The sequence below is a fragment of the Tupaia chinensis genome, unplaced genomic scaffold, assembly GCF_000334495.1.
Source record: "Tupaia chinensis unplaced genomic scaffold, TupChi_1.0 Scaffold000176_1, whole genome shotgun sequence".
Classification (NCBI taxonomy): Eukaryota; Metazoa; Chordata; class Mammalia; order Scandentia; family Tupaiidae; genus Tupaia; species Tupaia belangeri.
Window position 1 is genome coordinate 643,094 of NW_006159651.1, and position 5,283 is coordinate 648,376.

The 5,283-nt window shown below is 52.6% G+C and overlaps 1 long non-coding RNA gene across 1 annotated transcript in view; it reads right to left on the reverse strand.

Annotated features, from left to right (window-relative positions):
- The window catches only part of LOC102483328 (uncharacterized), a 45,401-nt gene extending 40,159 nt beyond the window's left edge, over window positions 1-5,242 (reverse strand). Inside the window, exon 1 of the long non-coding RNA XR_003549070.1 lies at window positions 4,860-5,242. This is a non-coding gene — a long non-coding RNA (uncharacterized LOC102483328). The remainder of the gene's footprint in view (window positions 1-4,859) is intronic.
- Window positions 5,243-5,283: the final 41 nt, after the last annotated feature.

Genomic DNA, 5,283 nt, shown 5'->3' on the forward strand with positions numbered 1-5,283 from the left:
AATCCCTTCTCCTCCATTTTTCTCCTGGGATTCTGGGCATGCACACATGATTTTCAATCTGCTGGGTCCGGGACTCAGATCACAGTCGGCCACACGGGAGCCCAGTGCCCTAACCAGCACGCCACTCGCTGGGCCCTCAGAGTGATTTTAAAGGCAGGCAGTGGTTGGGAGGGGAGAGCAGCAAGGAGCCTCAGCCATAACGAATTTCCCATCTCAGTCTAACGCTCTCCCACCCAGGCTGCTTCGGCTCAGCAGTGACCTATGGTAAGGGCACGGGATGACCTCGTGGTAGCCTGGGCCACCCAGCTGGACTCAGCAAGTCTGGAACGTAAAGGAGCAGTGTACTTAGGCAGTAATAACGTTCACGGAACCAAAACATCCAATGAGAGGCCAGCCGGTGGCGTGGTGGTTAAGGCGCTGGCCTTCCACATGGTCGATGGGGTCGAGTCCCAGGTCAGGCGGCTTGCTTTCTCACTTTCCCTTTCTCTCTCTCTGGACAAATTAAAAAATAATAATAATAAATAAAATTAAATACATAATTCTTTTTTTAAAAAAAAAACTCCACTGAGCTTTGGTAGGATCTGGAAATTATTATCTGGCTCATATTCCTAAGAATGCCACAAATGTGCATAAGTTTTATTTCCTTATAATGCTGACTCAGGCAAACCGGAATCTCCAAACATTTCATGAAAAACTGGTCTATTTTGGAATCTATTAGCTGCTGCTACTTCTTCTTCTGCTTCTGCTGCTTCTTCTTCTTCTTCTTCTTCTTCTTCTTCTTCTTCTACTTCTTCTTCTTTTAGAGAGAGACTTTTGCTATGGGACACATCCGCTTACCAGAGAGACAGAGACAGAAAGCAAGGAATCACCCCCAGGAGGGATGGTCACGCCGCAATCCCTTCCTCCATTCTCCTCTCGGGATCTTGGGCATGCACGCACACGCGCCCGGCGTGAGTTTTAAGCCACCGGGTCCGGGACGCAAACCGTGGTCGACTACGTGGGAGCCCAGCGACATAGCCATTACACTAACTGCTGGTTCCCAGGATTTTGGGCACGCATGCACACACACCTGGTGTGAGTTTTGAAGCCGCATATCTGGGACGCAAACCACAGTCAACCATGTAGGAGTCCAGGGACGTAAGCGTTATGCCAGCTGCTGGTCCCTTGGAATCTATCAACTTCTATTAAGTTTCAGTTTGAGGATGTGATATTTTCATGTGAGGAACTCCTTTTTGGTCTGGTCTGTCAAGGCCTAGAGCAGGAGCTTAGTCTAAAACATTGGCCTCCTACAAGTTCTACTCAACGTGTCGAATCAGTGTATCAAGTGCAGGGCCAGGGCCAGGGCCAGCAGGTGGTCTGGAGGCTAAGGTGCTGGATCCCACATGGCCAGCTCTGCAGTTTGAGTTCCCAGCCAGCAGCTTGAAAAACGCGCTTCCCAAGAGAGCAGAGGAGAAGGGATGGTGGCGTGGCCTTCCCCAAGATGGTTTCTCACATTCCCTCTCTCTCTGTCTCTCTCCAATGAGTGGACACACCACATTGTGAAAAAAAAAGAAAAAAAAAGAATTGATATGTTCAAGTGAGAAATAATAATTATGGCTACCTTAGGATCAGATGATGCAGTGTACATGAAAAATAGATGATAGGTTTATAAAGAGTCTCTCCTGGGGCCAGCAGGCACCATCGTGGTTAAGGAGACTGGACTCCCACATAGCTGACCACGGTTCAAATCCCGGACCTGGCAACTTGCTTTCTCTCTTTGCCTCTCTCTCTCTCTCTATCTCTGTCACACTCTGGTCAAATGAAAAATAAATAAATAAAGTTAAATAAAATAATTCTAAAAAAAAAGAGTGTCTCCTTTAGCAGATATCGATTGTGGGTCTCTTTCTGTGTAAATGCTCAGGATATGGAGATAAAGAAGACAAAAGGGACAGGCCAGGCCTTGCCCTCAGGAAGCTCCTCGAGGTGCTGTAAGTATTCTGGATGCGATGACCCCTGACTAAACGGGACAAATGTGGCTGAGTGTGGCAGATGGGCCCCTCTCGCCTGCTCTCCTTGTCACGTGACTGCGCTCCGGAGTGAGGGCTATGCTCCCGCTCCTTGGATCCGAGTGCCCTGTGACTGCGCTGGCCAGAAAGGGTATGAGGAAAGTGGCACAGACGGTGGAGAGGTGAGGACGCGAACGACCACAGGTCACGCTTGGTTCTCCGCCAGCACCCCAGCCATCGTCCCGGAGGAACGCAAGCTAGACCACAGGAGGAACTGGGGCCGCAAGCCAAGGGCAACACCGTCTGCCAGACATGTGGGGCCAGGCAGAGAGCACTCAGCTGTCCAGCTCCCGGGCTTCCTGCGGCCGCCCAGATGTCACCCAGCAGAGACCTGCCGTCCCTGTGCTGTCCAAACGCCTCACCCCCAGCAAAGGGCCGCCCGGCGCTCTGGAGCTGTGGGCCGATCCGCTGGGTAGCGACACGTAACTAGAACACAGGGAGACTTCAGACAAGCCAGGACAGTGGCATGGAGGCTGAAGCCGATCTTGCCCCAGAGGCGTCAGGACTTAGAAGGGAACGGCATGAGAGTGGAAAACATGGCCAACCAGCCCTCACCGTGCGCGCTCCCACCCGGTGCCGCTGTGCAGCTGCTCAAGGCCACCGCCAACCCCCACGCTGGTGAGAGCAAACCTTCTGGGTCGGCTGAAAAGTCATGACGCATTTTTGCATAGAAAAATACGTCATGACTTTTGCGATGACCTAGAAAGACACCTCAACGCTTTCTCCACGCTTAATTGCCTCTTCTCCCTTGCCTTCCAATCTGATGTGAGGTCAGTTTCCACCCCGGTGTGCTCTTCTCTGGGTCTCTTCTTCTCTTTATTCATGGATTCCTGTTCCTCCATCCCCTTCCCACTAGAACATACCTGGCTGACTTGCCTTATTTTTGGAGAGGTTTTTTTGTTTTGCTATAGGGCACATGTGCTCGTCAGAAAGACAGAGAGACAGAAAGCGAGAAATCACCCCCCAGGGGGGATGGTCACGCCGCAATCCCTTCTCCTCCATTCTCCTCTCGGGATCTTGGGCACGCACGCACACGCGCCCGGCGTGAGTTTAAGCCACTCGAACTGCAGTCAACTACATGGGAGTCTAGCGACCTAGCCATTACACCATCTGCTGGTCCCTACCTGACTTACTTTCCAAAGGTGTTTTCCCTGTTCCTATCCATGGCCTTCCAAGAGCTCACTCCTCTGGTTTAAGCTATCGTGTGGGCCACGGCCCCCACTCCAGTATCCGCACACCTAGCCTCAGTCTTCCGCGTGAACCCCTCCTCGCACCTCCAGAATTCTTTCCCAAGAACTCCTACTTCCGTCTCCAGTTCCCACTAGTCAGTGCCGACTCCTCAGTTCTTCCCGACGTCAAACAACACCCCAGAGGGACCCACTGTCCTGGGCACCGTCTGGGCTCAGACTTTTTTGGTCTAAACTTTTTTTTTTTTTTTAAGAATCATTTAATTATTCACTTATTTTAATTTGACCAGAGAGAAACAGAGGGGAAGTGAGTCAGCAAGCAAACCACCAGGTCTGGGATTCAAACCGTGGTCGGCCATATGGGAGTCCAGCACATTAACCACCATGCCCCCTGCTGGCCCCACGGATTTTTTTTTTTTTTTTTAACCACCATCTCCCAGTTCTGGGAATGTTATCTGATAACCACACATAGTTGACCCCATTTTTGGAGAATTGTCCTGGGTCAAACAGGAGCCAAGTCACCCATCCCTACCCACACTTTGGACACACCTGAGGACGGCTGCGTGACGAGGCCACAGACCACCGGCCCCCTGCCCCAGGCTCAGCGAAGCCCATGGTGCGGCTTGTCATCCTGAGCTTCCTGGCGGGTCCAGACTGCAGCTCAGCCCACACCCTTGCCAGCTTCTGCCCGTCCCTGGCCTGTTGCCCTCAGTCTCTCTCCTGAGAATCACCCCACCACCCCCCACAGATAAATCCCTGCCCTGGGCTCTGCTTCTAGGAGCCCAACCCAAACACCTTCCAAACAAGGTTTACCTTGTTCACCTGGTTACCGCGAGTCCTGTTTTTCACCACCCCCGCCTGAAACTCCATCAATCCAGCCATCCACCCTAATTTGATTTTTATTTCTTTTTTGCTAGAGAGCACGTGTGCTCGTGTGCTTGTGTGCTCGCCACAGACAGACAGAGCGATAAGGAGAAGAGAAAGCACCCCTGTGGGGAATGGTCACGCCACAATCGATCCCTCCTTCTCCTGGGGCACACACACATGCACCCAGCGTGTTTCTCAAGCTCAAGCCGCCAGGTCTGGGGCTGGAACCATGCCGTCAGCGTCCAGCGGGCCGCTAGTCCATTCTAGCAAATGCCTCTCCCATTGTTCTCTCCCTTCTCTTCTCATTGCCCGCACATAATCACCTCCCACCTGGATTGTGAAATCAGTCCCCTTCCCGACCTCCCTGCTGCTCCCTGTTTTCCTTCCCTCCCACAATCACACAATGCGTCTAGCTTGTGTCAGATGACAATTTTCTAAATGCCTCTGAAAAGTTCAATGCCCCGGGTGTCTAATGGCAGGAGATAAAGTTCCTTTTGTCTGCTTTCCTGGACCCTCGCTGAGATCTGGCGCGCACCTCGCTTATTTAACCTCGTTTGTCCTGAGTCTTTCTAATTTTCTCTTCCAGTTAGCTCCTTCAGAGACCCACAGACCACGCTCCTTCCCAGCACAGCAGCCCCGCTCCTTCCTCCCTGCTCCCGTGGGGGAACAACTGTCTCAGAGGCCAGCCTCTCCTCAGGTCCAGCCCCTCATCGCCAAGGTCCCCTTGCAGCTAGGTATGGCCGAGTGGCTTCGTTCTCACCTATTCCGAGTGGGCGGAGGTTCTGGTGACTTCTGCCAGTGGGCTTAGTGGGAAGGGCTGTGTGTGTTCGTCCTTCTCTTTCCTGCTGCCTGGACTGTGGGGCTGGGGCAGCCGTCTTGGGCCAGGAAGTCGAAGCCCGCTCGGAGGACGGTGAGAAAGCAAGGCCGAGCGACCTCCCAAGTCCTGCACTCCCCGCCTTGGTCAGGACTCAGTTTCTGTCGGAGAGAAATGGATTTATATCCAAAACAACTGGTCTATTTGATTTTTTTGGCCACTCACCGCGCAATCTAATCCTAACAGCACACGGTTCTTCAGTGTTACTGAAGAACAAGAAGGGAGCCGCTGCAGGGTGGCCGGGAGGTGTTTAACAACTATCGGGGGTAGGGGAAGGAGTCCTGATTGGCAGCATTTCCGGCTTCCAAGC